Raw genomic sequence first — 22,976 nt, forward strand, 5'->3', positions numbered from 1 at the left:
ACTTTCTCAAGGATAATTCTAGTTGTAACGAGTTGCCTTTTATAGTCGAAATTTCGACCAACTTTATTGATAAAATAGTGTTTTTGACACACAGTATAAAATTCATAAAAAATTCATCGATATAGTGAAATATCAAAAATATACATAAGTATACTCTGTATATAAAAAAATATGTCTAAATAGGACACAAGTATATAAAATTATATTCTAAGTCAGGAATGGCCATAAATCAAATTCTAGGTTTAGAGCTAAAGGGATTAGAGTTTTTAATTTGTATATAAATTCTGTTTCTATTTTGGACATTGTTGCAATATAATTTCCTCCTCTCCAATTTTTTGGCACTAATTTAATGCCTTTAAACTTCAATCCTCCAGGATCTTTATTGTGGTAAATTAAAAAGTGTTGGGGGACAGTGTGTGTAGTAATCCCCTTCTTTATATTTCTTATGTGTTCCATAATACGAATTTTTAATTTTCTTTTTGTCCTCCCCACATATTGGAGGCCACATGGGCACTCCAATAGATATATGGTTCCTTCAGAATTGCAGCTGATTTTTTCTTTGATGGAATATATCTCTTTAGTAGTTGCAGAACTATACGTTAACATGGAAGTAGTTGAATTAATTTTGCAATTTTTGCAACAAGAACAATTGTTACAATAGAAAAAACCTGCTGTATTTCTAGTAGTTTTCTCTTTTTCAGTTGGTAAATAGCTTCTCGTAAGCATATTTCTCAAATTATCCGCTTTTTTGTATATAACAATGGTTTTTTTTTGGGATAATTTGGCTCAAGACTTCATCATGTAAGAGAATGTGCCAATGTTTTTCTATTATATTTTTTATGACCTGGAAATGACTACTAAATTTTGTAATGAACACAGTGTCAAATTTCTTCAATTCTTCTTTTTCATTTTCTCCTTTATATGTCATTAATGTGTCTCTATCCACTTCTTTCATATTTTGAAAGGCCTCTTGTACAATATTTTTATTATAATTCCTTTCTATAAACTTTTCCATCATATTGTCTCCTTGTTTAGTGTAGTCAGTTAAATTGGAGCAATTTCTTCGGACTCTTCTAAATTGCCCCTTCGGTACATTTTTAATCCATAATGGATGGTAATTACTGTTTGCAGGAAGGAAATTATTACAATCCACTTTTTTGATATAATTTCGTGACATTATCTGTCCATCTTCGATATAAATTTCCAAATCTAAAAATTGAATTTTATGCATACTAGTACTAGCCGTAAATTCTAAATTTACATCGTTGCGGTTGATATCTCTAAAGGAAATTATCCAATATACTTTGTTCCCCATTCCATATAAAGATTATATCATCTATATATCTGTACCAGCAGATGATCTGGTCTTGATAGATATTATTTGACCATATATTGTCTTCCTCCCATTGCGACATAAATAAATTCACATAACTGGGTGCGAAGCGGCTACCCATAGCGGTTCCTTTCTCCTGATGGTAAAATACACCCTCATGCCAGAAATAATTATGGGTAAGTATAAATTCTATGCTATCCATAATGAACTGTATTTGTTGGTTATATAAATCTGTATTTCGGCATAACATCTGGTAGGTATTATAACATCCATCTGCATGGTTGATACAAGTATAAAGTGACTTGACGTCACAAGAACATAAAATATATGTGGATTCCCACTTAATTTTTTCAAGAATTTGTAAAACCTGAGTGGTATCCCGTAGATGGCTTCTTTGTGTTATAACAACAGATTGTAGAAATGTATCTACATAATGGGAAAGATTCGAGGTGATTGACATGATTCCCGATATTATTGGGCGTCCTGGTGGTTTATCTGAATTTTTATGAATTTTTGGAAGTTGGTAAAAGACCGGTATTTTTGGGTCTTTATTATACAAATAATTAAATTCATTCTTTGTTAATATTCCCATACATAGTCCTTCCTCTAAATGTTCCAATAATTGTCTGTTGTAATTTTCAGTGGGATTTTCAGATAGAATTCTATAGGTGGTGGTATCGTTAAGAAGATTTGATGCTTCCTCTAGATATTTAGATTTATCTAGTACTACAATGCCACCACCCTTATCAGCAGGTTATATCACTATATCAGAATTGTTTTTTAACTCTTTAATAGCAGTTATTTCTTCTTTTGATAAGTTAAATCTCATTTTCTCTTTCCCAGTAATATTTTCAATTTCTTCTTCTACTAGTTTTTGAAACGTTTCAATATACGCACCTGTGACATATGTAGAATTTAAACTGGAAGTAGTTTTTAAATCAGTATGAATATATTTTTTTGTGCGTATAACTGGATTATCTTTAATAGTATTTTTTAAAAAATACTTTTTAAGAATCAGTTTTCTTGTATATTTATGCAGGTCAATGTATGTTTTAAATTTATTGAACCTGCAATGTGGGGAAAATTTTAAACCCTTGATGAGAACTTTAATCTGATTATCAGTAAGTATTGTCTCACTAAGATTAAATATACCTTCCATTTTTATGGGGAAATTTTTCTTTTTACTTTGTTTCCCCCCTCTGTTTCCTCTTTTAATGGGGATTCTTTTTTTTTTCTTTTTCCCTTTTCTTCTGTTTCTAAGCATGGTATTTGACTTGGGAATAGGATTCGTTCTAAAAAATCTTCTTCCTCTTGGTCAGTATTGCTAGTAGAGGCTTGTGTAAAATTCAAATGTGTTTTTTCTTTTGAATTAATTTCTAAAATCAATTTATTCTTTTTTTGTTGTTCCTCTTCTCTTGCTTTGTAAACTCCTTCCTGAAATGCATTTTTATTGTATTTAAATTGATTTTCTTGAGTAGATTTGTATGGTGTATTGTGTTTTTTCCTTCTATCCTTTGATGAATAAGAAAAATTTCTTCTATCATAAGAAAGATATTCTCTAGTAGTTTTTGGTGGAATTTATTTTATAAGAGGTTCTTTCTTATTAGCATAATGTGTATAATCATTATATTCGGAGATCGTTTGTCTATTTTTAAATTGTTTTTTCTTATCCGTATTTTTATAAGATGGAACACTCCGTTTTGTTTTTTTGCTTTATTTCGGGTTTTCAATTCCTGTAATCTGTATTATAGTCATTCACATCTCTATTGTATTTGTTTTTCTTTCTATTTATTGTTTCTTCTTCCATCATATCTAATCTACGTTTGGTAATGCTTTTTAACTGTTCAAATTCCTCCATATGTTGTAGAGGTAAAAAGAGTTTTTCTAATTCTTGAATTTGGTTATTAATGATATCAAGTGAGTTCTCCCGGTCTGTCACAATGAGTCTAATAAGGTCCATGGAAGCTTTATCCAATATTCTATACCATTCCTTCATGAATATTCCATTATCCAGATTAAAGGTGGGATTTTTTTGGAGCCTAAGACCTCTAGGTATAATTTCTGACTCTAAATATTTTTTAAGGGTAATCATTTCCCAATATTGTTTAATTTCCGTATATAATAATTTTTCTAATTTCAAAAAGTGATCTTGAAAATTAACTTCAACAGAGATATTGATTTCCTCATTGTTATTAAAGAGATGATCTAATGCATACTCTTTATGTTTATGATATGTTAACGATGTCATATTGGATAGCTGCCAATAAAAGGTATAATATATAAAAACAAAGTGGAAGTATCGGCGCTTCTCTTAATGCAGGAACTCCTGCTGCTGAAAAAATATATATGTATACAATTTTCAAAAAAGTGATCAGCGCACGGTGAACTGAAGCATACAATATGACACTAGATAAGTAAATACACGTGGAGATGTTTATAGCTCTTTCCAGATAATGTGGAAAAAAGGAGGATCAGTAATCTTATAAACTGGATCTTACCCTGCTCTTTCCCTGTATTTGCTTGAAGTATCCTCTCCACGGTAACAGTAAAAGTGCTGATTTCATAATCTGAGGCGCGATGTGTAGAGAAAAGCACAAGCTGTTCCAGATGGTGTTTGGATGTAAGTATAATTCGTCCCGTCCGCAGTGGAACGCTGGTGAACCGCACAGTTCCTTCTGTCACTTCCTGTTTCCTGTTTGGACGGATGCCCGGATAGTGCAAAAGGAAATACTGAGGTGCAGCGATGCAGAATGATGTTAGAATGTAAGTTATCCGACACGTTTCGTCCATTGGGACTTTCTCAAGGATAATTCTAGTTGTAACGAGTTGCCTTTTATAGTCGAAATTTCGACCAACTTTATTGATAAAATAGTGTTTTTGACACACAGTATAAAATTCATAAAAAATTCATCGATATAGTGAAATATCAAAAATATACATAAGTATACTCTGTATATAAAAAAATATGTCTAAATAGGACACAAGTATATAAAATTATATTCTAAGTCAGGAATGGCCATAAATCAAATTCTAGGTTTAGAGCTAAAGGGATTAGAGTTTTTAATTTGTATATAAATTCTGTTTCTATTTTGGACATTGTTGCAATATAATTTCCTCCTCTCCAATTTTTTGGCACTAATTTAATGCCTTTAAACTTCAATCCTCCAGGATCTTTATTGTGGTAAATTAAAAAGTGTTGGGGGACAGTGTGTGTAGTAATCCCCTTCTTTATATTTCTTATGTGTTCCATAATACGAATTTTTAATTTTCTTTTTGTCATCCCCACATATTGGAGGCCACATGGGCACTCCAATAGATATATGGTTCCTTCAGAATTGCAGCTGATTTTTTCTTTGATGGAATATATCTCTTTAGTAGTTGCAGACCTATACGTTAACATGGAAGTAGTTGAATTAATTTTGCAATTTTTGCAACAAGAACAATTGTTACAATAGAAAAAACCTGCTGTATTTCTAGTAGTTTTCTCTTTTTCAGTTGGTAAATAGCTTCTCGTAAGCATATTTCTCAAATTATCCGCTTTTTTGTATATAACAATGGTTTTTTTTGGGGATAATTTGGCTCAAGACTTCATCATGTAAGAGAATGTGCCAATGTTTTTCTATTATATTTTTTATGACCTGGAAATGACTACTAAATTTTGTAATGAACACAGTGTCAAATTTCTTCAATTCTTCTTTTTCATTTTCTCCTTTATATGTCATTAATGTGTCTCTATCCACTTCTTTCATATTTTGAAAGGCCTCTTGTACAATATTTTTATTATAATTCCTTTCTATAAACTTTTCCATCATATTGTCTCCTTGTTTAGTGTAGTCAGTTAAATTGGAGCAATTTCTTCGGACTCTTCTAAATTGCCCCTTCGGTACATTTTTAATCCATAATGGATGGTAATTACTGTTTGCAGGAAGGAAATTATTACAATCCACTTTTTTGATATAATTTCGTGACATTATCTGTCCATCTTCGATATAAATTTCCAAATCTAAAAATTGAATTTTATGCATACTAGTACTAGCCGTAAATTCTAAATTTACATCGTTGCGGTTGATATCTCTAAAGGAAATTATCCAATATACTTTGTTCCCCATTCCATATAAAGATTATATCATCTATATATCTGTACCAGCAGATGATCTGGTCTTGATAGATATTATTTGACCATATATTGTCTTCCTCCCATTGCGACATAAATAAATTCACATAACTGGGTGCGAAGCGGCTACCCATAGCGGTTCCTTTCTCCTGATGGTAAAATACACCCTCATGCCAGAAATAATTATGGGTAAGTATAAATTCTATGCTATCCATAATGAACTGTATTTGTTGGTTATATAAATCTGTATTTCGGCATAACATCTGGTAGGTATTATAACATCCATCTGCATGGTTGATACAAGTATAAAGTGACTTGACGTCACAAGAACATAAAATATATGTGGATTCCCACTTAATTTTTTCAAGAATTTGTAAAACCTGAGTGGTATCCCGTAGATGGCTTCTTTGTGTTATAACAACAGATTGTAGAAATGTATCTACATAATGGGAAAGATTCGAGGTGATTGACATGATTCCCGATATTATTGGGCGTCCTGGTGGTTTATCTGAATTTTTATGAATTTTTGGAAGTTGGTAAAAGACCGGTATTTTTGGGTCTTTATTATACAAATAATTAAATTCATTCTTTGTTAATATTCCCATACATAGTCCTTCCTCTAAATGTTCCAATAATTGTCTGTTGTAATTTTCAGTGGGATTTTCAGATAGAATTCTATAGGTGGTGGTATCGTTAAGAAGATTTGATGCTTCCTCTAGATATTTAGATTTATCTAGTACTACAATGCCACCACCCTTATCAGCAGGTTATATCACTATATCAGAATTGTTTTTTAACTCTTTAATAGCAGTTATTTCTTCTTTTGATAAGTTAAATCTCATTTTCTCTTTCCCAGTAATATTTTCAATTTCTTCTTCTACTAGTTTTTGAAACGTTTCAATATACGCACCTGTGACATATGTAGAATTTAAACTGGAAGTAGTTTTTAAATCAGTATGAATATATTTTTTTGTGCGTATAACTGGATTCTCTTTAATAGTATTTTTTAAAAAATACTTTTTAAGAATCAGTTTTCTTGTATATTTATGCAGGTCAATGTATGTTTTAAATTTATTGAACCTGCAATGTGGGGAAAATTTTAAACCCTTGATGAGAACTTTAATCTGATTATCAGTAAGTATTGTCTCATTAAGATTAAATATACCTTCCATTTTTATGGGGACATTTTTCTTTTTACTTTGTTTCCCCCCTTTGTTTCCTCTTTTAATGGGGAGTCTTTTCTTTTTCTTTTTCCCTTTTCTTCTGTTTCTAAGCATGGTATTTGACTTGGGAATAGGATTCGTTCTAAAAAATTTTCTTCCTCTTGGTTAGTATTGCTAGTAGAGGCTTGTGTAAAATTCAAATGTGTTTTTTCTTTTGAATTAATTTCTAAAATCAATTTATTCTTTTTTTGTTGTTCCTCTTCTCTTGCTTTGTAAACTCCTTCCTGAAATGCATTTTTATTGTATTTAAATTGATTTTCTTGAGTAGATTTGTATGGTGTATTGTGTTTTTTCCTTCTATCCTTTGATGAATAAGAAAATTTTTTTCTATCATAAGAAAGATATTCTCTAGTAGTTTTTGGTGGAATTTATTTTATAAGAGGTTCTTTCTTATTAGCATAATGTGTATAATCATTATATTCGGAGATCTTTTGTCTATTTTTAAATTGTTTTTTCTTATCCGTATTTTTATAAGATGGAACACTCTGTTTCGTTTTTTTGCTTTATTTCGGGTTTTCAATTCCTGTAATCTGTATTATAGTCATTCACATCTCTATTGTATTTGTTTTTCTTTCTATTTATTGTTTCTTCTTCCATCATATCTAATCTACGTTTGGTAATGCTTTTTAACTGTTCAAATTCCTCCATATGTTGTAGAGGTAAAAAGAGTTTTTCTAATTCTTGAATTTGGTTATTAATGATATCAAGTGAGTTCTCCCGGTCTGTCACAATGAGTCTAATAAGGTCCATGGAAGCTTTAGCCAATATTCTATACCATTCCTTCATGAATATTCCATTATCCAGATTAAAGGTGGGATTTTTTTGAAGCCTAAGACCTCTAGGTATAATTTCTGACTCTAAATATTTTTTAAGGGTAATCATTTCCCAATATTGTTTAATTTCCGTATATAATAATTTTTCTAATTTCAAAAAGTGATCTTGAAAATTAACTTCAACGGAGATATTGATTTCCTCGTTGTTATTAAAGAGATGATCTAATGCATACTCTCTATGTTTATGATATGTTAACGATGTCATATTGGATAGCTGCCAATAAAAGGTATAATATATAAAAACAAAGTGGAAGTATCGGCGCTTCTCTTAATGCAGGAACTCCTGCTGCTGAAAAAATATATATGTATACAATTTTCAAAAAAGTGATCAGCGCACGGTGAACTGAAGCATACAATATGACACTAGATAAGTAAATACACGTGGAGATGTTTATAGCTCTTTCCAGATAATGTGGAAAAAAGGAGGATCAGTAATCTTATAAACTGGATCTTACCCTGCTCTTTCCCTGTATTTGCTTGAAGTATCCTCTCCAAGGTAACAGTAAAAGTGCTGATTTCCCAATCTGAGGCGCGATGTGTAGAGAAAAGCACAAGCTGTTCCAGATGGTGTTTGGATGTAAGTATAATTCGTGCCGTCCGCAGTGGAACGCTAGTGAACCGCACAGTTCCTTCTGTCACTTCCTGTTTCCTGTTTGGACGGATGCCCAGATAGTGCAAAAGGAAATACTGAGGTGCAGCAATGCAGAATGATGTTAGAATGTAAGTTATCCGACGCGTTTCGTCCATTGGGACTTTCTCAAGGATAATTCTAGTTGTAACGAGTTGCCTTTTATAGCCGAAATTTCGACCAACTTTATTGATAAAATAGTGTTTTTGACACACAGTATAAAATTCATAAAAAATTCATCGATATAGTGAAATATCAAAAATATTCATAAGTATACTCTGTATATAAAAAAATATGTCTAAATAGGACACAAGTATATAAAATTATATTCTAAGTCAGGAATGGCCATAAATCAAATTCTAGGTTTAGAGCTAAAGGGATTAGAGTTTTTAATTTGTATATAAATTCTGTTTCTATTTTGGACATTGTTGCAATATAATTTCCTCCTCTCCAATTTTTTGGCACTAATTTAATGCCTTTAAACTTCAATCCTCCAGGATCTTTATTGTGGTAAATTAAAAAGTGTTGGGGGACAGTGTGTGTAGTAATCCCCTTCTTTATATTTCTTATGTGTTCCATAATACGAATTTTTAATTTTCTTTTTGTCCTCCCCACATATTGGAGGCCACATGGGCACTCCAATAGATATATGGTTCCTTCAGAATTGCAGCTGATTTTTTCTTTGATGGAATATATCTCTTTAGTAGTTGCAGAACTATACGTTAACATGGAAGTAGTTGAATTAATTTTGCAATTTTTGCAACAAGAACAATTGTTACAATAGAAAAAACCTGCTGTATTTCTAGTAGTTTTCTCTTTTTCAGTTGGTAAATAGCTTCTCGTAAGCATATTTCTCAAATTATCCGCTTTTTTGTATATAACAATGGGTTTTTTTTGGGATAATTTGGCTCAAGACTTCATCATGTAAGAGAATGTGCCAATGTTTTTCTATTATATTTTTTATGACCTGGAAATGACTACTAAATTTTGTAATGAACACAGTGTCAAATTTCTTCAATTCTTCTTTTTCATTTTCTCCTTTATATGTCATTAATGTGTCTCTATCCACTTCTTTCATATTTTGAAAGGCCTCTTGTACAATATTTTTGTTATAATTCCTTTCTATAAACTTTTCCATCATATTGTCTCCTTGTTTAGTGTAGTCAGTTAAATTGGAGCAATTTCTTCGGACTCTTCTAAATTGCCCCTTCGGTACATTTTTAATCCATAATGGATGGTAATTACTGTTTGCAGGAAGGAAATTATTACAATCCACTTTTTTGATATAATTTCGTGACATTATCTGTCCATCTTCGATATAAATTTCCAAATCTAAAAATTTAATTTTATGCATACTAGTACTAGCCGTAAATTCTAAATTTACATCGTTGCGGTTGATATCTCTAAAGGAAATTATCCAATATACTTTGTTCCCCATTCCATATAAAGATTATATCATCTATATATCTGTACCAGCAGATGATCTGGTCTTGATAGATATTATTTGACCATATATTGTCTTCCTCCCATTGCGACATAAATAAATTCGCATAACTGGGTGCGAAGCGGCTACCCATAGCGGTTCCTTTCTCCTGATGGTAAAATACACCCTCATGCAAGAAATAATTATGGGTAAGTATAAATTCTATGCTATCCATAATGAACTGTATTTGTTGGTTATGTAAATCTGTATTTCGGCATAACATCTGGTAGGTATAACATCCATCTGCATGGTTGATACAAGTGTAAAGTGACTTGACGTCACAAGAACATAAAATATATGTGGATTCCCACTTAATTTTTTCAAGAATTTGTAAAACCTGAGTGGTATCCCGTAGATGGCTTCTTTGTGTTATAACAACAGATTGTAGAAATGTATCTACATAATGGGAAAGATTCGAGGTGATTGACATGATTCCCGATATTATTGGGCGTCCTGGTGGTTTATCTGAATTTTTATGAATTTTTGGAAGTTGGTAAAAGACCGGTATTCTTGGGTTTTTATTATACAAATAATTAAATTCATTCTTTGTTAATATTCCAATATATAGTCCTTCCTCTAAATGTTCCAATAATTGTCTGTTGTAATTTTCAGTGGGATTTTCAGATAGAATTCTATAGGTGGTGGTATCGTTAAGAAGATTTGATGCTTCCTCTAGATATTTAGATTTATCTAGTACTACAATGCCACCACCCTTATCAGCAGGTTTTATAACTATATCAGAATTGTTTTTTAACTCTTTAATAGCAGTTATTTCTTCTTTTGATAAGTTGAATCTCATTTTCTCTTTACCATTAATATTTTCAATTTCTTCTTCTACTAGTTTTTGAAACGTTTCAATATACGCACCTTTGACATATGTAGGATTGAAACTGGAAGTAGTTTTTAAATCAGTATGAATATATTTTTTTGCGCGTATAACTGGATTTTCTTTAATAGGATTTTTAAAAAAATACTTTTTAAGAATCAGTTTTCTTGTATATTTATGCAGGTCAATGTATGTTTCAAATTTATTGAACCTGCAATGTGGGGAAAATTTTAAACCCTTGTTGAGAACTTTAATCTGATTATCAGTAAGTATTGTCTCATTAAGATTAAATATACCTTCCATTTTTATGGGGACATTTTTTTTTTTACTTTGTTTCCCCCCTCTGTTTCCTCTTTTAATGGGGAGTCTTTTCTTTTTCTTTTTCCCTTTTCTTGTGATTCTAAGCATGGTATTTGACTTGGGAATAGGATTCGTTCTAAAAAATCTTCTTCCTCTTGGTTAGTATTGCTAGTAGAGGCTTGTGTAAAATTCAAATGTGTTTTTTCTTTTGAATTAATTTCTAAAATCAATTTATTCTTTTTTTGTTGTTCCTCTTCTCTTGCTTTGTAAACTCCTTCCTGAAATGCATTTTTATTGTATTTAAATTGATTTTCTTGAGTAGATTTGTATGGTGTATTGTGTTTTTTCCTTCTATCCTTTGATGAATAAGAAAAATTTCTTCTATAATAAGAAAGATATTCTCTAGTAGTTTTTGGTGGAATTTATTTTATAAGAGGTTCTTTCTTAATAGCATAATGTGTATAATCATTATATTCGGAGATCTTTTGTCTATTTTTAAATTGTTTTTTCTTATCCGTATTTTTATAAGATGGAACACTCTGTTTCGTTTTTTGCTTTATTTCGGGTTTTCAATTCCTGTAATCTGTATTATAGTCATTCTCATCTCTATTGCATTTGTTTTTCTTTCTATTTATTGTTTCTTCTTCCATCATATCTAATCTACGTTTGGTAATGCTTTTTAACTGTTCAAATTCCTCCATATGTTGTAGAGGTAAAAAGAGTTTTTCTAATTCTTGAATTTGGTTATTAATGATATCAAGTGAGTTCTCCCGGTCTGTCACAATGAGTCTAATAAGGTCCATGGAAGCTTTATCCAATATTCTATACCATTCCTTCATGAATATTCCATTATCCAGATTAAAGTTGGGATTTTTTTGGAGCCTAAGACCTCTAGGTATAATTTCTGACTCTAAATATTTTTTAAGGGTAATCATTTCCCAATATTGTTTAATTTCCGTATATAATAATTTTTCTAATTTCAAAAAGTGATCTTGAAAATTAACTTCAACAGAGATATTGATTTCCTCGTTGTTATTAAAGAGATGATCTAATGCATACTCTCTATGTTTATGATATGTTAACGATGTCATATTGGATAGCTGCTAATAAAAGGTATAATATATAAAAACAAAGTGGAAGTATCGGCGCTTCTCTTAATGCAGGAACTCCTGCTGCTGAAAAAATATATATGTATACAATTTTCAAAAAAGTGATCAGCGCACGGTGAACTGAAGCATACAATATGACACTAGATAAGTAAATACACGTGGAGATGTTTATAGCTCTTTCCAGATAATGTGGAAAAAAGGAGGATCAGTAATCTTATAAACTGGATCTTACCCTGCTCTTTCCCTGTATTTGCTTGAAGTATCCTCTCCACGGTAACAGTAAAAGTGCTGATTTCCCAATCTGAGGCGCGATGTGTAGAGAAAAGCACAAGCTGTTCCAGATGGTGTTTGGATGTAAGTATAATTCGTGCCGTCCGCAGTGGAACGCTGGTGAACCGCACAGTTCCTTCTGTCACTTCCTGTTTCCTGTTTGGACGGATGCCCGGATAGTGCAAAAGGAAATACTGAGGTGCAGCGATGCAGAATGATGTTAGAATGTAAGTACCGACGCGTTTCGTCCATTGGGACTTTCTCAAGGATAATTCTAGTTGTAACGAGTTGCCTTTTATAGTCGAAATTTCGACCAACTTTATTGATAAAATAGTGTTTTTGACACACAGTATAAAATTCATAAAAAATTCATCGATATAGTGAAATATCAAAAATATACATAAGTATACTGTGTATATAAAAAAATATGTCTAAATAGGACACAAGTATATAAAATTATATTCTAAGTCAGGAATGGCCATAAATCAAATTCTAGGTTTAGACCTAAAGGGATTAGAGTTTTTAATTTGTATATAAATTCTGTTTCTATTTTGGACATTGTTGCAATATAATTTCCTCCTCTTCAATTTTTTGGCACTAATTTAATGCCTTTAAACTTTAATCCTCCAGGATCTTTATTGTGGTAAATTAAAAAGTTTTGGGGGACAGTGTGTGTAGTAATCCCCTTCTTTATATTTCTCATGTGTTCCATAATACGAATGTTTAATTTTCTTTTTGTCCTCCCCACATATTGGAGGCCACATGGGCAGCAATATCATGTAGCATGTGCATAAAAAGGTGTCTAGTTTTAGCAAATTCTATATATTAATAGTAAAGTACTAATAATCAAAGTACTATTAGTACTTTAATCATGGCTTATAGGTTTGTAACTTCCATAGTTACAGTAGGAGCTCTTCCACTTCTCATGTTATTTCTTGTCGGCAGTAACAACCATAGTCAGCTCTTGGCAGTACAGTATAAAGGACAATTCTTTAACCCACACCCTCTTTGTAGCATCATGTATTTTATGTATATACAGTTTTTAACAACAATAATAAAAGTCTGAAGGTAAGGAAAAACTATCATTTAAACTGCCCACACTGTCCACGATTGTTACTGGCATTAATCACCTTTAACAAGAATTAGATCTGCGTCCAATATCCAGTATTAATGCAGCTGGTTTTAGACAGTTACTTCTGTCCCCGTTACCAAATTTCATTATGACACCATTTTACTAGAAAAGCTATTCCTCACCTCTACCAGTAGGTTCGTAAAAATGTAATTATTGGGCTATAAAATGCCATTCTACCCACTGTACACTTAACCACAGATATGTGGACAAGCGGAATTAGGCAAACTAAAGATTATATGATTGTGACAGCCCACTGGGTTGGTGATTCAATTTCACCAGCAGGGACAGCAGCAGCATGTACCCAAGAACGTCGCATTTTTCAGAGGCAGGCTACTCTGTATCATCTGCTTCACTAAGAGGCATATTATTATTATTATTATTATTATTATTATTATTATTATTATTATCGTAGATTTATAATGCACCACAGTGCCGTACAGTAGGGAAGTCAAGGACATACATAAAACAAGACATATGTAAAACAAGAACAGTCAAGGCAGACAAAATTAATGGAGACATGAAAACAAAGGTTATGGAGGACCCTGCTCATTAGAGAGCTTACATTCTAAAGGGAAGAGGGCACAGCTGAAACAAGAGGAGTGAGTGTGGCTCAGAGTGGAGATTGGGATAGTGTGAGGGTGCATAAGTGTGAATAGTGTTATCGAGGATAAGGTCACCTCTAAAAAAGAGATGGGTTTTCAAAGAGCCTCTAAAAATTTGAAGGCTGTGGGAAAGTCTGATTGAGCGTAGTAGGGAAATCCATAAGTGGGGAGCAGCACGGGAGAAGTCTTGAAGGCAGGAGTAAGAGGTGGATATCAGAGACGAGACAAGGCGCAGGTCAGAGGTAATACTGCTGACAACCTGTTTGAAAATCTAAGGAATGTCATTGCAACATGGCTTATCTTACTTGGACTCTCCTGAGGATATGTGATTTCTGATAACGCCACCAATATTGTTAGAGCATTACAGCGGGGGGAATTCCATCACATTCCATGTTTTGCTCACACAATCAACTTAGTGGTACAGAACTTTTTAAAAATTACTATGACATGCAGGAGATGCTGTCTGTGTCCCAAAATATTTAGGGTCATTTTCGGGATTCTGCAACAGCATGTAGGAGAATGCAGCAGCTGCAAGAAGAATAGAATTTAGGGGGAATGAACTTTAGTCCAGCACAGTGAAGATTAGTTTCCGTGTTGTGAAAAGTGCAGACAATGTTAGCATGATCAAGTGATTCCCCTAATCAGACTTTTGGAAAAGCAGCAAGAGAAATTGAAGGAGGAAATGAAACAAAGCAATTCCGCTAATTATGTTGGAATTGTTGATTAAGTACTTTATTCGCTTCGCCAGGATCCAAAAGTTGAAATTGGACCATTACATTTTGGCAACTGTGCTTGATCCTACGTTTATTAGCTATGTCTTTTCTCTTCTTTCCAACTGACCCAGATCTCAAGAGATGCAATGAGCTCCAGGTCAGCAAGCTGACAGCTCAAGTGATACATGACACAATGACGTCTCCTCTTTCAGTTTCTCTGGGAATTGCTGATAGGAAAAAACTTAGCTTTCCCAAGACACCCAGTGGTGATGCAGATGAGTCTGCACAACATTTTGACATTTGGTCTGGTCTAAAAGAATTGCCCAAAAATCGTGACAGCTCTTCTGTAAAATGAACTAAAAATTCCACGAGGAAAGCCATTACCGGAAATTACATCAAAGTACACAGACTTCTGTGATGGTGGATTCCAGCGGGGATGAATTAGTATTGTTTGAGGATGATGTAAACAATGATGAGGGTGAATATGATGACAGTGTAGATTGCAGGTGCTGAGATCTAGTTGAGTGAATGGAGCTAGCTTGCGCTGATATGCTTGGTAATATTTTGGATAGAATGGCATGTTGGCAATTTTATGTTTTTCTACAGTAAACGTTTACCTTTATTAGAGAGGTGTTGTTTTCTTTACAAAGATACAAGCTTTTTATTTACATTTTTGTTTCCCAGACTTTAAACCAGTATGCACTTGAACATAGACTTTAGCACATGAGGTAGAGGAATTAGTATCATCATGACTGAGACTGGAGAGTGACCGGAACAATGTCACCCCCCTGTTTCTGTATGAGCTATGGCACAGAAAAATGTCACTGGAGACTTCTAAGAACACTGACAGCCCTATTATTACAATTTCTGTTTCAACACTGAACCCTGCAACATCAGTAAATCGTAAAATGTAACTGCAGACTAAGACCAAGACTGCCAGCCCTCTTATTTCTCTTACAGCAATATCAATTAGCAATGGAGCAATGGATCTCTCCTCTTTATATGTTACCTATATAACACAGTAAAATGTGACTGCAGATTTAGAAGACCAAGCCTGCCAGACCTATTATTTCTATTTCAGCAATGACAATTAGCAATGGAGCTCTCCTGAATGTTAATGGAGACTATGAAGAACACTGCTACCCCTCCTCTTTCTTTTCTACCTATGATGCTGCCCAACTGTACTAGAGACTACCAAGTACTGTGCTACCCCTTCTGTGTCCCTCTGTGAAATGACGCTGGATTGCCTTGGAGGGCGGTACTTAAAGAATCCAAAACTTGCAAAATCCGACGGCGTAACAACGACGTTTTGCCTAGTTTTCAATTCCGAGGGTGCACGAAAGTACTGAGCCGCCTCGGCTCGGTACTCGGATCTGCTAGGTTCGGGTGTGTTCGGTTCTCGGGGAACCGAGCCTGAGCATCTCTACTAAAGACACACTAACATAGTAACATAGTTGATGAGGTTGAAAAAAGACACCAGTCCATCAAGTTCAACCTATTTTGGATCTCCTGCGATCCTGCACTTATATTTGAAATTAATCCAGAGTAGGCAACCGCCCATCTGTTTCAATTTTGAAAATCCCCCCAGACTCAATATTGCAATCCAATTTTACCCTATATCCACTACTATCCTTTATTTTAAATTAACGGTCGTATCCCTGGATACACCTTTCCGCTAAAAATTTGTCTAACCCTTTCTTAAACATATCTATTGAATCTGCCATCACAACCTTCCCTGGCAATGAATTGCATATCTTGACTGCCCTTTCTGTAAAGAACCCCTTCCTTTGCTGGTTGTGAAATGTCCTCTCCTCTAACCTTAGGGGATGACCACGTGTCCTGTGTATGGTCCTTGGGGTAAAAAGTTCCCATGAAAGCTCTCTGTATTGACCCCTAATGTATTTGTACATAGTAATCATATCTCCCCTTAGACGCCTCTTTTCTAAAGTAAACATGCCTAAACTGGCTAACCTTTCCTCATAACTTAATGACTCCATACCCTTTATCAATTTTGTCGCCCTTCTCTGAACCCTTTCTAGTTCCAAATTATCTTTTTTATAGAGTGGTGCCCAGAACTGTACTGCATATTCAAGATGAGGTCTTACCAATGATTTATACAGTGGCAAAATTACACTGTCTTCCCTTGCATCTATGCCCCTTTTTATGCATGCCAATACTTTGTTTGCCCTTGCAGCTGCTGCTTGACATTGAGCACTATTGCTAAGTCTACTGTCTACGAGCACTCCCAAATCCTTTTCCATTATAGATTCTCCCAAATTAATTCCATTTAATTTATAGATTGCGTTCTTGTTTTTGATCCCTGAATGCATAACCTTAAATTTATCTGTGTTAAACCTCATATTCCATTTAGCCGCCCAATCCTCCAGTTTATTTAAGTCCCTCTGTAGAGAAGCTACATCTTGCTCTGATTTTATTACCTTACAGAGTTTAGTGTCATCTGCAAAAATAGAAACTTTACTCTCTAAACCATCACCAAGGTCATTAAAAAATATATTAAAAAGGAGTGGTCCCAGCACGGAACCTTGAGGTACTCCACTTAAGACCTTTGACCAATTAGAAAATGTTCCATTTATCACAACTCTCTGTTCCCTATTCTCTAACCAGTTTTCGATCCAAGTACAAATTTTGATTTCTAGACCCAGTTCCCTTATTTTGTAAACCAACCTCTTGTGTGGCACTGTATCAAAGGCCTTTGCACAATCTAAGTAGACCACATCTACTGTCCTGCCCTGGTCTAAGTTCCCACTAACTTCCTCGTAGAAACTAATTAGATTAGTTTGACATGACCTATCCCTCACAAATCCATGTTGATTCCCACTAATAATTTTATTGCGTACCAAGTAATCCTGAATACTGTCCCTTAAAATACCTTCCAGTAGTTTCCCCACTATTGATGTCAGGCTTACAGGTCTATAATTCTCTGGTTGTGATCTCGTCCTCTTTTTAAACAACGGCACCACATCTGCTATTCGCCAATCCCTTGGTACTGAGCCTGATGAGATTGAATCTCTGAAAATTAAGAATAGCGGTCTAGCTATTTCCGAGTTTAACTCCATAAGGACCCTTGGGTGTATGCCATCTGGACCTGGAGCTTTATTTATCTTAATATTCTTCAGTCGCCTTTGGACTTCTTCCTCTGACAACCAAGTATTAATTAATTACATGGTTTCATTTCCATTTTTATGTATTACTCCTGCCATTTGTTCCTCTCTGGTAAATACTGAAGAAAAGAACGTGTTTAATATCTCTGCTTTTTCCTTAGTATCATTTATCAATTCACCCATCTCACTTCTTAGGGGTCCTATATTATCTTTTTTAATCCTTTTGCCATTTATATACTTAAAAAACTTTTTGGGGTTTGTCTTACTTTCTTTTGCAACGTGCCTTTCATTTTCTAATTTAGCCAATCTAATTTCCTTTTTGCATGTTTTATTACATTCCTTGTACCTATGGAAGGACTCCTCTGATCCTTCAGACTTAAACAATTTAAATGCACGCTTCTTCCTTTGCATTTCTCCCTTACCTTTTTATTTAGCCACATTGGTTTAGACTTAATTCTTTTACATTTATTTCCCATAGGAATGAACTTATACGTGTATGTTTCCAACAACATTTTAAAGACAGCCCACATTTCTTCCGTATTTTTTCCTTCAAAGGCTTTGTCCCAGTCTATGCTCTTTATAGACTCCTTTAGCATATTAAAATTTGCCTTTTTAAAGTTTAAAGTCCTAGTTGATCCCTTATACTGTTGTTTCTGGAAACTAATTTCAAATGAGACCATATTATGATCACTGTTTCCCAAGTGCTCCTTTACTTGAATATTTGATATTACGTCTACATTGTTTGTTATTACTAGGTCCAGTATAGTCCGGTTCCTAGTTGGTTCCTCAACTAATTGGGACATGTAATGGTCTTTTAGCGTGCTCAGAAACCTATTTCCCCTAGCTGTACCGCAGGTCTCAGTACTCCAATCAATGTCCGGATAATTAAAATCCCCCATAATTAAAATTTGACCTAGTTGTGTAGCCTTTTCAATTTGCTGTAGAAGTTGGGCTTCCTCAATCGTACTAATATCTGGCGGTTTATAGCATATCCCTATCAGAAACTTTTCTGAACTTTTTCCTCCACTGGATATTTCCACCCACAATGCCTCTATATTATCACCAATATTCTCGTATATAACTTCCTGAATACTTGGTTTTAATTCTGGCTTAATATAAAGACATACTCCTCCTCCCCTTTTATTTACCCTATCCCTCCTGAAGAGAGAATAGCCTTCCAAGTTGACTGCCCAGTCATGTGTATCATATCACCAGGTCTCAGTAATACCTATAATATCATACTGCTCATTCATTGCTACTAGTTCTAACTCCCCCATTTTACCTGTCAGGCTTCTTGCATTTGCAAGCATACACTTAAGTCTATTGCCTCCCTTAGGTATTTCTTTTTGCTTTAAAAAGGGCCGCTCCTTATCGGCTATGCTTCCCTTTCCCCCCTCTCCACCCCCTTTACTCTTGTTAAATTCCTCCTTACTACTCTCAATGTCTATCCCATAAATACTTGCTTGCCCCTCCCCCCGGAGCCTAGTTTAAAATCTCCTCCAATCTTCTAACCATCCTCTCCCCTAGCACTGCAGCCCCCTCCTCATTCAGGTGCAATCCATCACGACAATAAAGATGGCAACTGACCAAGAAATCAGCCCAGTGCTCTAAGAATCCAAAACCCTCCTTCCTACACCAATCTTTTAGCCACGCATTAACCTCCCTAATCTCCCGCTGCCTCCCTGGACTAGCGCGTGGCACAGGTAGTATTTCCGAAAATACTACCTTGGATGTCCTTGCCTTAAGTTTGCGACCTATGTCCCTGAAATCATTCTTTAGGACACCCCTTCTTCCTCTAACTCGGTCATTGGTGCCAACATGCACCAAAACTGCTGGGTCATTCCCAGCCCCTCCCAACAATCTGTCCACCCGATCCGCAATATGCCGAGCCCGAGCACCCGGGAGACAACACACTGTTCGACATGCACGGTCCCGGTAACAGATTGCCCTATCTACCTTCCTAATAATTGAATCCCCTACCACCACAATCTGCCTGGGTCCCTGAGTAACTTTGGTCCCTTCTGTGCTGGAGAGACCATTCCCCTGGTTGCTAGAGGAAGCAGTGTCATCCAACTCTACCAATTCTGAACTGCCTTCCACAGTATCTTCATCCAATCTGGCAAATCTGCTGGGATTGCCTATCTCAGAACTGGCCTGCCTCTTCCTCCCTCTGCTACCCCTAGTAACTGTTACCCAGCTGCCTACCTGTGCATCCTCCTCTGTCTCTGCTCCACCCTGCTTAGCTAACGCATCAACGGTGAGCTGTAAACTCTGCTCCAGGTTGGCAATGTCTCTCAATGTTGCAATGGTCTGCTTTAGATCAGTTACCTGGGCTTCCAAAGAGACCAATTGCTCACATTTCTCACAGAGGTATAAACCTTGGAACACTTGCTCCAAGTCTGCATACATATGACAAGATATGCATTGAGTGAGATCATCAAGCCTGCTACTACTCATCTTATTATGGCTAACCTAACTTCTTATAGCCTACAGTGAACTTTAGTACTAGCCTTTCCTAGCCACTTACCAGATTAAACCCCTTCCTGGATTCAACTCCTTACTGGAACCAACTCCACACTTTAAACAAAAACAGCACTTGAAATCAAAAAAGCATTGAAATCACAAGCTCAATGAAATCGCTTGCTACCTCCTGTTAAATAGAGCTTGCACTAACCAGCTGTATTAACTATGCAATTAAACCACACCCACTAGCTCTAACAGAGAGAAGGAAAAAAAAAAAAAAGACACTTAATAAACACACAGAAAAATGAATCCCGTTCAATAAACACACAGAATAATTCCCCAAACTATATCACTCTCTCAGCACAGCACAGCAATCCTTACTGGAACCAACTCCACAGAGAAGTAGCGATGAGAGAACCGAGGCTGTCACGATGAAGTACTCTGCAGATGGTAATAGAGATACTGGAGCAGCAATAGTTTAACACAGGGCACAAGCTGAGAGCAGAATGAAGTAACGAAGGTAAGTCGGGATAACAGCTGATGAGTCACAGGAGTAGTAGCGGCTCTGAGAGGTAGTGATGAGAAATAATGGTTTTTACGCGCACTATTACCGTGATAAAAAACGCAAGGAAACAAAGAAATTACATTAAGTGTAATTTGTAGATCTTGTAGATCAAGTACAGAGTTTAGCGTCCTACTACTAATTGTACATGAAAGCTGTTATCTGAGTGCCAGGTAAATTGTTTCTTCTACATATTTATGAATTTAATTCTACTGTAAAAATTACTTAACTCATCTTCCATAGTTACAGCAGGTGATTAGCATGTAATCCAGGATTCTTGTCCTGCGTTTACAGCAGTGGTGCACCTTTTCATACATTTTCATACATTTGACAAACTTAGGTTACAAACACTACAAATGTCTAGACAACTGTTGTCAGGGTTTTGGTAAAATTAATTCCACACATAAAAGGTGGAGTTTTTGATTTTATGCCCAGGCATGACAGTGGCCTTCTTCTTATCACTGGCAAGAACTGCTTCCAGTGGTGCATGACTTGACATTGTAGAGTTCATTAACAGTACTGTTAGCTTAGCTGCCTTAAGCCCATTGGTAGCTTGTTTTGTGGGGACCCAAACAAACCAAGCACTTGAGACACAAAAGTGTCAGTCCTTGTTGCTGAAGTGCTTGCTTTGTATAACTGTTCCTGCTACCCCTCCTGTTTCTGTGTGAGTATGTTAAACCTTATTAACATATGGGTGGGTAGGAGGTCCCAAGGACAATTCCATCTTGCACCACTTTTCTTTTTTTTCTGCCACTGCTGTGTGGCAATGTTTCTTAAATGCGATATAAACTGCTGTGTGTTTGTGTCGTTGCTTTGTTACTTAACAATTACTGTTATTGAGGTTAATAATGTAGGAACAAAATAAGGGCATATTTTAGCAATTTTTAGGAAAAATACAGATCCAAAACCAAAACACAAAGCTACTACAGATCCAAAACAAGAACACAGGGGTCAGTGAACATCTCTAGTTTTGAAAATACTAATTATCCTTTCTTTCAATGATTTTCTCCAGTCATCGCCAGCCTGAGATGGTGAAGACAAATCAAACATTGTGGTGGTTTTTGTACTGCCATGATAAATAGGCTCCCCATGCAAAGGCTATAGTATCAGTATCCCTTTAATGTAGACATGCCCCAAAGTGTTATAAGTTTTATATTGCACTAGTTAAAATGCACTTAAAAATACCCTTTTCCACAGTTGGGAAACTGAAAGTATTGAATAGTGCCCTATTATAAGTATATGGTCTGATCTCTGGGAGCTCGGATGTGGCAGAGAATTCAAGTCCCTTTGCAAAAGATAAAAGGCTGTGTTATCCTTTTGCAATGCAGGGAATTCCCCTGAAAAGACACTATCGCAAACCCTGTATCTTATCGAAAATAATCCCACCCCACAAAGTTTCTGAACTTCAGTGCATGTACCCAATTCAAATTTAGTTGCCCCACATGCTTTATCCATACATAGAAGTTTTCCATGTCATGACAAGTGCTAAGATGTACTTGAAATATTTAGATTTAACAAAGCATAATTTTTTTTAAAAAAAATCTACTTATTTAATGGATGGATGAGGAGTTGTTGATACATTAAAATGTTAATTAAGATTGTGGGGGGTCTATTTATCAAAGTTTTCCCCCGTTGTAAACCCCCGAAAACAGTGGGGATATCATCATCATCATTTATTTATATAGCGCCACTCATTCACATCAGTCCCTGCCCCATTGGAGCTTACAGTCTAAATCCCCTAATATAGACACACACTCACACACATACAGACAGACAGGTAGAGACTAGGGTCAATTTTTTTTGATAGCAGCCAATTAACTTACCAGTATCTTTTTGGAGTGTGGGAGGAAACCGGAGCACCCTGAGGAAACCCACGCAAACACAGAGAGAACATACAAACTCCACACAGATAAGGCCATGGTCGGGAATTGAACTCATGACCCCAGTGCTGCGAAGCACAAGTGCTAACCACTAGGCCACTGTGCTGCCCACTGTATCTGCTGCTTTGCATCTATTAGCGTTTTTCTGAGCACTCCCCATAACAGTGTATGGGGAGTGCTCAGTATCGCTATGAATGAAAGTGTGGTCATTGAAAAGTTTCTCATTTTCTACATGTTAATGTACGCCATCTGAAGCTGGCATATATTAACATATCTGAAAAGTTTTGCAGCTGTTAGCTCTGCTCTGAAGAGCGACTGTGTTTTCATCCATCCACCAAAGGATATAATTGCATGTGCAAATCTTTTTAAACTTACATATGCCA

At 35.2% G+C, this 22,976-nt stretch overlaps 1 protein-coding gene across 3 annotated transcripts in view; it reads right to left on the reverse strand.

The window, feature by feature from the left end:
- The window catches only part of TSNAXIP1 (translin associated factor X interacting protein 1), a 403,075-nt gene that overhangs the window by 197,317 nt on the left and 182,782 nt on the right, over positions 1–22,976 (reverse strand). The window lies entirely within an intron of this gene.

Source organism: Mixophyes fleayi, chromosome 10 (assembly GCF_038048845.1).
Source record: "Mixophyes fleayi isolate aMixFle1 chromosome 10, aMixFle1.hap1, whole genome shotgun sequence".
Classification (NCBI taxonomy): Eukaryota; Metazoa; Chordata; class Amphibia; order Anura; family Limnodynastidae; genus Mixophyes; species Mixophyes fleayi.